This window comes from Sminthopsis crassicaudata, chromosome 3 (genome assembly GCF_048593235.1).
Source record: "Sminthopsis crassicaudata isolate SCR6 chromosome 3, ASM4859323v1, whole genome shotgun sequence".
Lineage (NCBI taxonomy): Eukaryota > Metazoa > Chordata > Mammalia > Dasyuromorphia > Dasyuridae > Sminthopsis > Sminthopsis crassicaudata.
In genome coordinates this window covers 54,526,070-54,534,030 of record NC_133619.1, presented here as the reverse complement: position 1 = coordinate 54,534,030, position 7,961 = coordinate 54,526,070, and the positions used below count along the sequence as shown (strand labels likewise).

General features: G+C 36.5%; 1 protein-coding gene across 2 annotated transcripts in view; it reads left to right on the top strand.

Moving 5' to 3' along the window:
- Positions 1 to 2,152: 2,152 nt before the first annotated feature.
- RHBDD1 (rhomboid domain containing 1) overlaps positions 2,153 to 7,961 on the top strand; it is a 173,279-nt gene continuing 167,470 nt past the window's right edge. Inside the window, exon 1 of one of the 2 annotated variants that reach the window (XM_074298571.1) lies at positions 2,153 to 2,256. The gene's annotated coding sequence lies outside the window, so the exon portion shown is untranslated. The remainder of the gene's footprint in view (positions 2,257 to 7,961) is intronic. The other variant, XM_074298577.1, reaches the window with a different exon arrangement.

The following is a 7,961-nucleotide window of genomic DNA, read 5'->3' as shown; positions in this document are numbered from 1 at the left end:
ATCACAAATCAGGATTCAAATTTTAATAAATCTTCCCCATAACTTGCAAATTTGGGTTATCTGGGTTATGCATTGCATAGACGTCCATACACATATGCACACACATGTACAAACACACACATGTGTGTATAGATGATTCATTAGCTTCCCATCTGAAATTTTTATGTAAATTTTTTTATTATAGCTTTTTATTTACAAGATCTATGCATGGGTAATTTTTCAGCCTTGACTCTTGAAAAACCTTCTGTTCCAACTTTTCCTCTCCTTCCTTCAGATGGCAATATATGTTAAATATGTTAAAGTATATGTTAAATACAGTATATGTATTATGTAAATTTTTAAACTCTAAATTTGTGTTCCTCACTCTGCACACTGAATTTTTTTTTTATTCAAAGTGACATAGTTGGAGAGGAGAGAAAATTATTCTAAATTGCCTATCATTTTACATCAATCAGAAACTTCCTGATTCTTTAGTCCAAAATGCCAAAATGCAGGGTTTCCATGAGTAGTGGTTTAAAGAACTAGTTACTGAGAAAGCAATCTGGTAGAGTCAAGAAGAACTTGCTTATTTTTCCAATACATAACAATAAAGAAAATTTAAATTCATATGATGAGAGCAATATTTGTCTTAGAAAAATAGGCCAGTAACTTTAATAAATAAAACAGCATAAATAAACTAATAGTATGTCCTATAAGCATGGGCATCTATCAAATAGGAGTCCCTCTAAAAAAAAAAAAAAAAAAGGAATCTATTTATCTTACTTATCTGAATATTGTATCAATAACTTTTTGTATTGGAAAATAAATATTTAAATTGGCACCTACAACTCCATGTAAAATTGGCTAGAAATTAGCATGATTGCAGATTAAAATTTAAATTAAAATAACAATAAATATATAGATCAAAATATGGTATAGCCAGTTTTTTCTACTTTTTTTCTACAGTTTTTCTACAGTTTTATCAGAAATGATAAAGAAGAGGGATATATAGTCTCAACTTAGCTAACAAAAAGTCTTCCTTACAAACTGGGTTAGAGAAAAAACAACATGTGCCTGCATCGAGTCTCTGGGTACAAAAGTCCAAAGTTCATTTCATAAGCTCCCTTAGACTCTGACACCCCTATCCCTCCAAGTCACTGTTCTAGCCATTGCATTTCTTGGAGAAATCACAGGTCAGGTGCCCGGTCTGGTTCTGGAACAAGACTGTTCCCCCCGCTCTTAGGAGCAGGGAGGAGGAGCCTCCTTCAATGAAAATATCCCACGTCATCATCTTCTATGCCTCTAAAACGTCCAATGGTTTTTCCAAGGTGTTCAGCTTCTCGGTAAACACCTATAAAGTCTATAAAAAATCAGAAACATTAGAATTGAAAGGAACCTGAGAAATCTAGCAGGGATTTTTCAGCTGCAGTCTGAACACACACACACACCACACACAATACAACACATACACAACACACACACAACACACATACACACACACACAAACACACCAGAGAATCTTTTACATACATAGTATGCTGTTCAATAAGGATAATACATAAATGAATATTTAAACCATTCCGCTTGATTCCCTCCCTCCCTCCAGCTCAGATTTTTTCATATACATGGATATAAGTATGCAAATTCCATTTCAATAAAACAGAATTAAATATAATTGATTTTCTTTGTAATCTTATGGATTTTATTTTTGGCATTTAAAAATGGTTTGGAGGATTCCTCACACTACGGAAGGGGTACTTGACACATTAAAAAAAAAAAATAGATCCACTCCCTCCCCGGTTTTTACAGATGGGAAAACTGAGGAGGTTCACACCCGTAACTCTTCCTTCTTAAAACCAGTATGTTTATCTATTTGCGTAAATAGAATCTAACTCAGAGCTCAGGAATTGAAAAAATTGGTCTATTTTTTTTTTTTTTCTGAGTACTCCAGTCTCTAGTCTCCCGCCCCGCCCCGCCCCGCCCCGCCTGGCCGCACCTTCCTCGAGGGTCGGGCTGCGCTTGTAGATTTCTGCCTCTGGTCGATTTCAGCCGGGCGGGGAGCGGAGTTTATGAACATACTCATTGGCCAGAATCCGCTCTAGGGGGCGGAGTTCTTCCATTGGCTGGGCATAATGGGCGGTTTCCACCGAGCGAGACGCTCCCAGTCCCTGGCCTGGGAACCAATGAAAAACGAAGACATCTCGGAAAGTCCCTGTGGCGCGGTGATGCAAGTGCGTGTAAGGAGACGTGAGGACGCACGCATGCGAAACAGAAAGCGTGAGTTCCTTATTCCTTTTCCTTCCTTTTCCCCAATCCAGGCTCTTGTTTCTTCCTTCCCAGTTTTCCGGGGACCCGTAATTTGGGGGCCCCTCCTGACCGGGAAGCGTGGGAGTCGGGTGGGAGCTCGGGTTTTCAGGTGAGCTCCTAGATGGGAAACTGAGTACAGGTGTGAGGAGTTAGCTACCTGATAAGCTCACTTCTGCTCCCTTCCCTGAAGAATTAGCAGGAAACTGAGGGACCCCTGTGTGAAACCTTGCTAAAGCTCAGACTTAACGGTTCTCAAAATCTCAAATAAGGGATGCTGCTGAAAGAAGCAGCAGCAAAAACAGTTCGTCAGTCAGCTTCCTTAGAGTCATGTTGGTACTTAGAAGTGACGTTTTATAACAGTTTCCAGTCGGTCTCAGAAAAATAAGTATTCCCTTTTGTTATCGAGGACTGAATACACACTTGGATATTGTGGAAAGAGCTTAATTTGGATCCTGTCCTGATACTGGTTCTGCCCCTAAAGGCTTAATTAACTTCCCTGGTCTCTTTCGTCTCTTTTATAAAACGAGGGAGTCGGATGACTTTTATGGTCTCTACCAGCTCCAGATTTTTATGGATTCAGAATCGGGCCTCTGATCCATATTAGGTGTGTGGCTATAGTGCAGGTACTTATCCGCCTAGTGTCTATGTCTCTGAGATGGGTTGGATCTATAAGTGTAGGAATCCTGCCCTGATAAAATCACAAGTCTCTTGTCAATACTTGTATAAACAAGTCTCCTATCTACAGTGATAGTGTTCCAGCCAACCAAAACTTTTAATCACCAACTTAAATATTGTAACCATTTTGAAAAAGAAAGGGAAAGGCGAAAGGTATAAAAGAGGAGTGTACATTTCCTTAACCACTGCTTATTCTTTTTTTTTTTTTTTTTTTTTTTTTTTTTGAGAACCAGGGACAGCATGTTTAGCTTTCATGAATACATGGTGTTGCAACCATGTGAAATTAACTTGTGGGCCCTTAACTTCTAAAGATATACCTCTGTCTTTTTTTGCTCATTGATCAATAACAAAGAAGCACTTGGGGCCCTCCCCCTTTTTTTAATAGTTCTGGCAGTTGTCATTTCTCCCTGATGTTAATATCTTCTGATTTGCTCCTTCTCTTCTGAGATCTAAGAGTAGAAACACCTGTTGCCTGTGGCTCTTTTAGGTTTACAAAATGCTTTGCATACATGTATTTGTTGCCTATATTGTACAGGATTGTCCTAAAAGTTGGAGAGATTAAAAACCAAAAAGAATTTTGGGATGCTGTGTATTAGATCCCACAGATATTAGTGTTGCCATTTAATGATGAGGAATCTGAGATTTGAAGAATATGTGATGGGTTAAATGCCTTGAAGAATTATCATAATTTAGAGTAGAAAATGCATTTGAATCTTGATTTTTCACTTTTTTTTTTACTTCTTTGGAACTTATTTTTTTCATCTAACATAAGAGGATTGAGAGTAAATAGCCCTGAGGTCTTTGACAAATTTTTACCCCTTTTCCTATGGTCTAATTATACAGTGGTCCTCAAATTTGTTAAATAGGGGACCAGTTCACTGTCCCTCAGACTGTGGGAGGGCCAGACTATAGTAAAAACAAAAGCTCACACTCTGTCTCCGACCTTCAGCCCATTTGCCATAACGTGCTAGCTTCATAACCGTCCTCAGCAGGCGCATCTGGCCCACAGGCCGTAGTTTGAGAACCCCTGGTCTAATAACTAATAATTACTGGAAAAATTGCAGCCCTGGTTTCTTGATTTTCCCATCTAGGATCCTTTCCATTTCATCATTAGCAATTCTGTTTGACATCTGTCCTCAAAGCTTGATTGGCTTCTTAAAGAAATTTGTTCCATTGCTTTTAGCTCCTTAGAGCCCTTTTTATTTGAGGCCTTTTTAAATTTGAGTTTTCATGTGTTACAAATATTGCTGGATTAATGACCTCCTGATGAATGAGTGTGATGTACACATATACATCCACATTATTATTGGCCAGTTTTTGGAAATTGGTTCATTTTGTTGTCACTTTCATTTTTAAATTAAGACTTTACCCCTCTCCCCACCATCTCCAGCTGTCCAGACATCTCTTGTAATATAGTTTGAGAAAGAAGGAAAAAAGTTCATAAAAATCAATCAGTATGTCAATTGTGTCTGATATGTGTTCATTGTCCATAGTCCCTCTTCTTCAATGAAGGGAAGGAAATTCATTTTTCTTTTTTTTTTTTTTTAATAAATTTTATTGATAACTTATTTGTGTTATTATAATAGGTGAAAAATGAAATACTTTTTAAAAAACCAGTTTTGAGCTTCCGAGCATATCGATTTATTAAGCAATGAATGCCATTTGCTCAACAAGTTGGGATCGGTCACTTTTCTTAGTTTTGACACTGGACTTTGAATAGTGGAGACAGATATATGTTTAAAAAAAAAACAAATAAAACTAATTTAAGTAAAAGAAAACAATGTGGATACAACATTAGGTAATCTGATTTCTAACTGAAGGAAAGATTAAGGAATTTCTAAGTTGGGAGGGGGAGAGTGAACAATGAAGCCAGAAAAAGAAATGTTCCACACCTCCCCATATCTAAACAATCAAGGGAACATGAAAACAATAACTGATTGATCAGTACCATGGGAGATATACAATTGTGAGAAAACTCTTTGCATCAATCTTTGGATCTGACTGAGTTTCTGGTTAGCTTAACCAAATATGTGAATTAAGAGTCTCTAGGTAGAGGTGGTCCAACTTCCCAATTCCACTGGGCCAGGTTCAAACAATACCTTAAAGTTTTCTCCAAATTCTCATAATTGAATAAAATTTTCTCACAAGACAGAAATTGGATTAGACCCATAATTGAATAGAAAGGGAACTGAGCTAACTTCAGAATTGAGTCAGACTGAGTCAGTGTGGTTCCCTCAATTTCCACAGTTAATCACTTATGGCCTAATCTGCTCAATTCCCTCATTATGTCACCTATATTTCCTGTAAAATGAAGAAAAGAGAGGGTAAAAACCAACAATTCAACCCAACTGCTACATCAAAAATATCTGATACATAGTACCTCTCAGCAAAGAAGGTGATAAAGTGACTTTTTATAACATCTTTGTACCCAAATGTGGTCTTTATAATCTTACAGCTTCCAGTTTACAACAGTGATGTCAAACTCAAAAGAACTATATGTAAGGATCCCTGCAAGCTGCATATTGACTCAAAAATTAACATTATCTAGTTTCTGTTGTAATTTTATTTATTTTATTAAATATTGTCCAGTTAAACATTTTAAGTATGGTTAAAGCTACATGCACTTAATATCTTTCTATTTATAGTATTATATATTTATTTTGTTCTCCCAATTCTAATTATGTTACTCTGTACCACTTATTATAGGTCTTCATATATTGCTCTGACTTCTTCATAGTCATCATTTCTTTTCTTTTTTTTTTAATATATTAGTTTTTATTTACCAGATATATGCATGGATAATTTTATATTGACAATTGCCAAACCTTTTGTTCCAATTTTTCTCCTCCTTCCCCCCCACCCAGATGGCAGATTCACCAATACATGTTCAATATGTTAAAGTATAAATTAAATACAATATATGTATACATGTCCAAACCATTGTTTTGCTGTATAAAAAGGATCGGACTTTGAAATAGTGTACAATTAGCCTGTAAAGGAAATCCAAAATGCAGGCAGACAAAAATAGAGGGACTGGGAATTCTATGTAGTGGTTCATAGTCATCTCCCAGAATTCTTTCACTGGGTGTAGCTGGTTCAGCTCATTACTGCTCTATTGGAACTGATTGGTTCATCTCATTGTTGAAAATGGCCACGTCCATCAGAATTGATCTTCATATAGTATTGTTGTTAAAGTATACAATGATCTCCTGTTTCTGCTCATTTCACTCAGCATCAGTTCCTGTAAGTCTCTCCAGGCCTTTCTGAAATCATCCTGTTGGTCATTTCTTACAGAACAATAATATTCCATAATATTCATATACCGCAATTTATTCAGCCATTCCCAATGATAGGCATCCACTCAGTTTCCAGTTTCTGGCCACTACAAAGAGGGCTGCCACAAACATTCTTGCACATACAGGTCCCTTTCCCTTCTTTTAAGATCTTTTTTGGATATAAGCCCAGTAGTAACATTGCTGGGTCAAAGGATATGCACAGTTTGATAACTTTTTGAACATAGTTCCTAATTGTTTTCCAGAATGTCTGGACATATTCACAATTCCACCAACAATGTCCCTGTTTTCCCACCTCCCCTCCAACATTCATCATTATTTGTTCCTGTCTTCTTAGCCAATCTAACAGGTGTGTAGTGGTATCTTAGAGTTGTCTTAATTTGCATTTCTCTGATTAATAATGATGGTCATCACTTCTTAGTCATATTCCATTGTGATTATATGTAACAATTTATTGAGCTGCCACTTTTTTCTCTTTCTGCCCTTATTAAATTTATTTTTTATTTTGATAGTATGTCACTTTACAAATACATGTAAAGATGGTTTCCAACATTCATCTTTGCAAAACCTTATGTCCAAATTTCTCTCTCCTCCCGTTTCTCCCATCCCCAAGACAGCAATCAAATATAAGTTAAACGTGTTCAGTTCTTCTAAACATATTTCCGTATTTGTCGTGCTAAGCAAAAATATCAGATCAAAAGTGAAAAAAATGAAGAAAAAAACTACAAGAAACACCAAAAAGGTGAAAATTTTATGCTTTGGTACACATTCAGTCTCCATAGTTCTTTCTCTGGATGTGGATGGCACTTTCCATTCCTAGGTGATACAAGACTTCATTGTTGAAAAGAGCAAGTCCATCACAGTTGATCATCACATAACCTTGTTGTTGCTGTGTACAATGTTCTGTTCACTTCACTTGACATCAGTTCATGTAGGTTTATCCAGGCTTTTCTTAAGTCAGCGTGCTCATCATTTCTTATAGAACAATAATATTCCATTACATTCGTATACCACAACTTATTCAGCCATTCTCCAAATAAGGGGCATCCACTCAATTTCCAATTCCTTGACACTACAAAAAAAAGATTGCTACAAATATTTTTGCACAAGATTCCTTTTCCCTCTTTTATGATCTCTTTGGTATATAAACCCAGTGGAGACACTGCTGAATCAAAGAGTATGGAGAGTTTTATAGCCCCTCAGACTTAGTTCCAAACTGCTTCCCAGAATAGTCAATGCATTAGTATCCCAGCCTTCTGACATTCTCTCCAACATTCATCATTATCTTTTCCTGTCATTTTAGCCAGTATGAGAGGCATGAAGTAGTACCCCTGAGTTGTGCCAATTTACATTTCTCTAATCAGTAGAGATTCAGAGAATTTTCTGATATGACTTTTCTTCTGAAAATTGCCCACTCATATCCCTTGACCATCCATCAATTGGGGAGTGGTTTGCATTCTTACAAATCTGAGTCAATTCTCTCTATATTTTAGAAATGAAGTCTGCATCAGAAAATTACCCCCCCCAGTCTTCTGTTTCCCTTCTAATCTTCATTGCATTGGTTTTGTTTGTGCAAATAATTTTTAATTTAATGTAATCAAAATTATTCATTTTGCATTTTGTAATGTTCTCTAGTTCTTCTTTGGCCATATATTCCTTCTCCACAGATCTGAGAGAGAGAGATTATCCTGTGTTTTCCTAATTTGT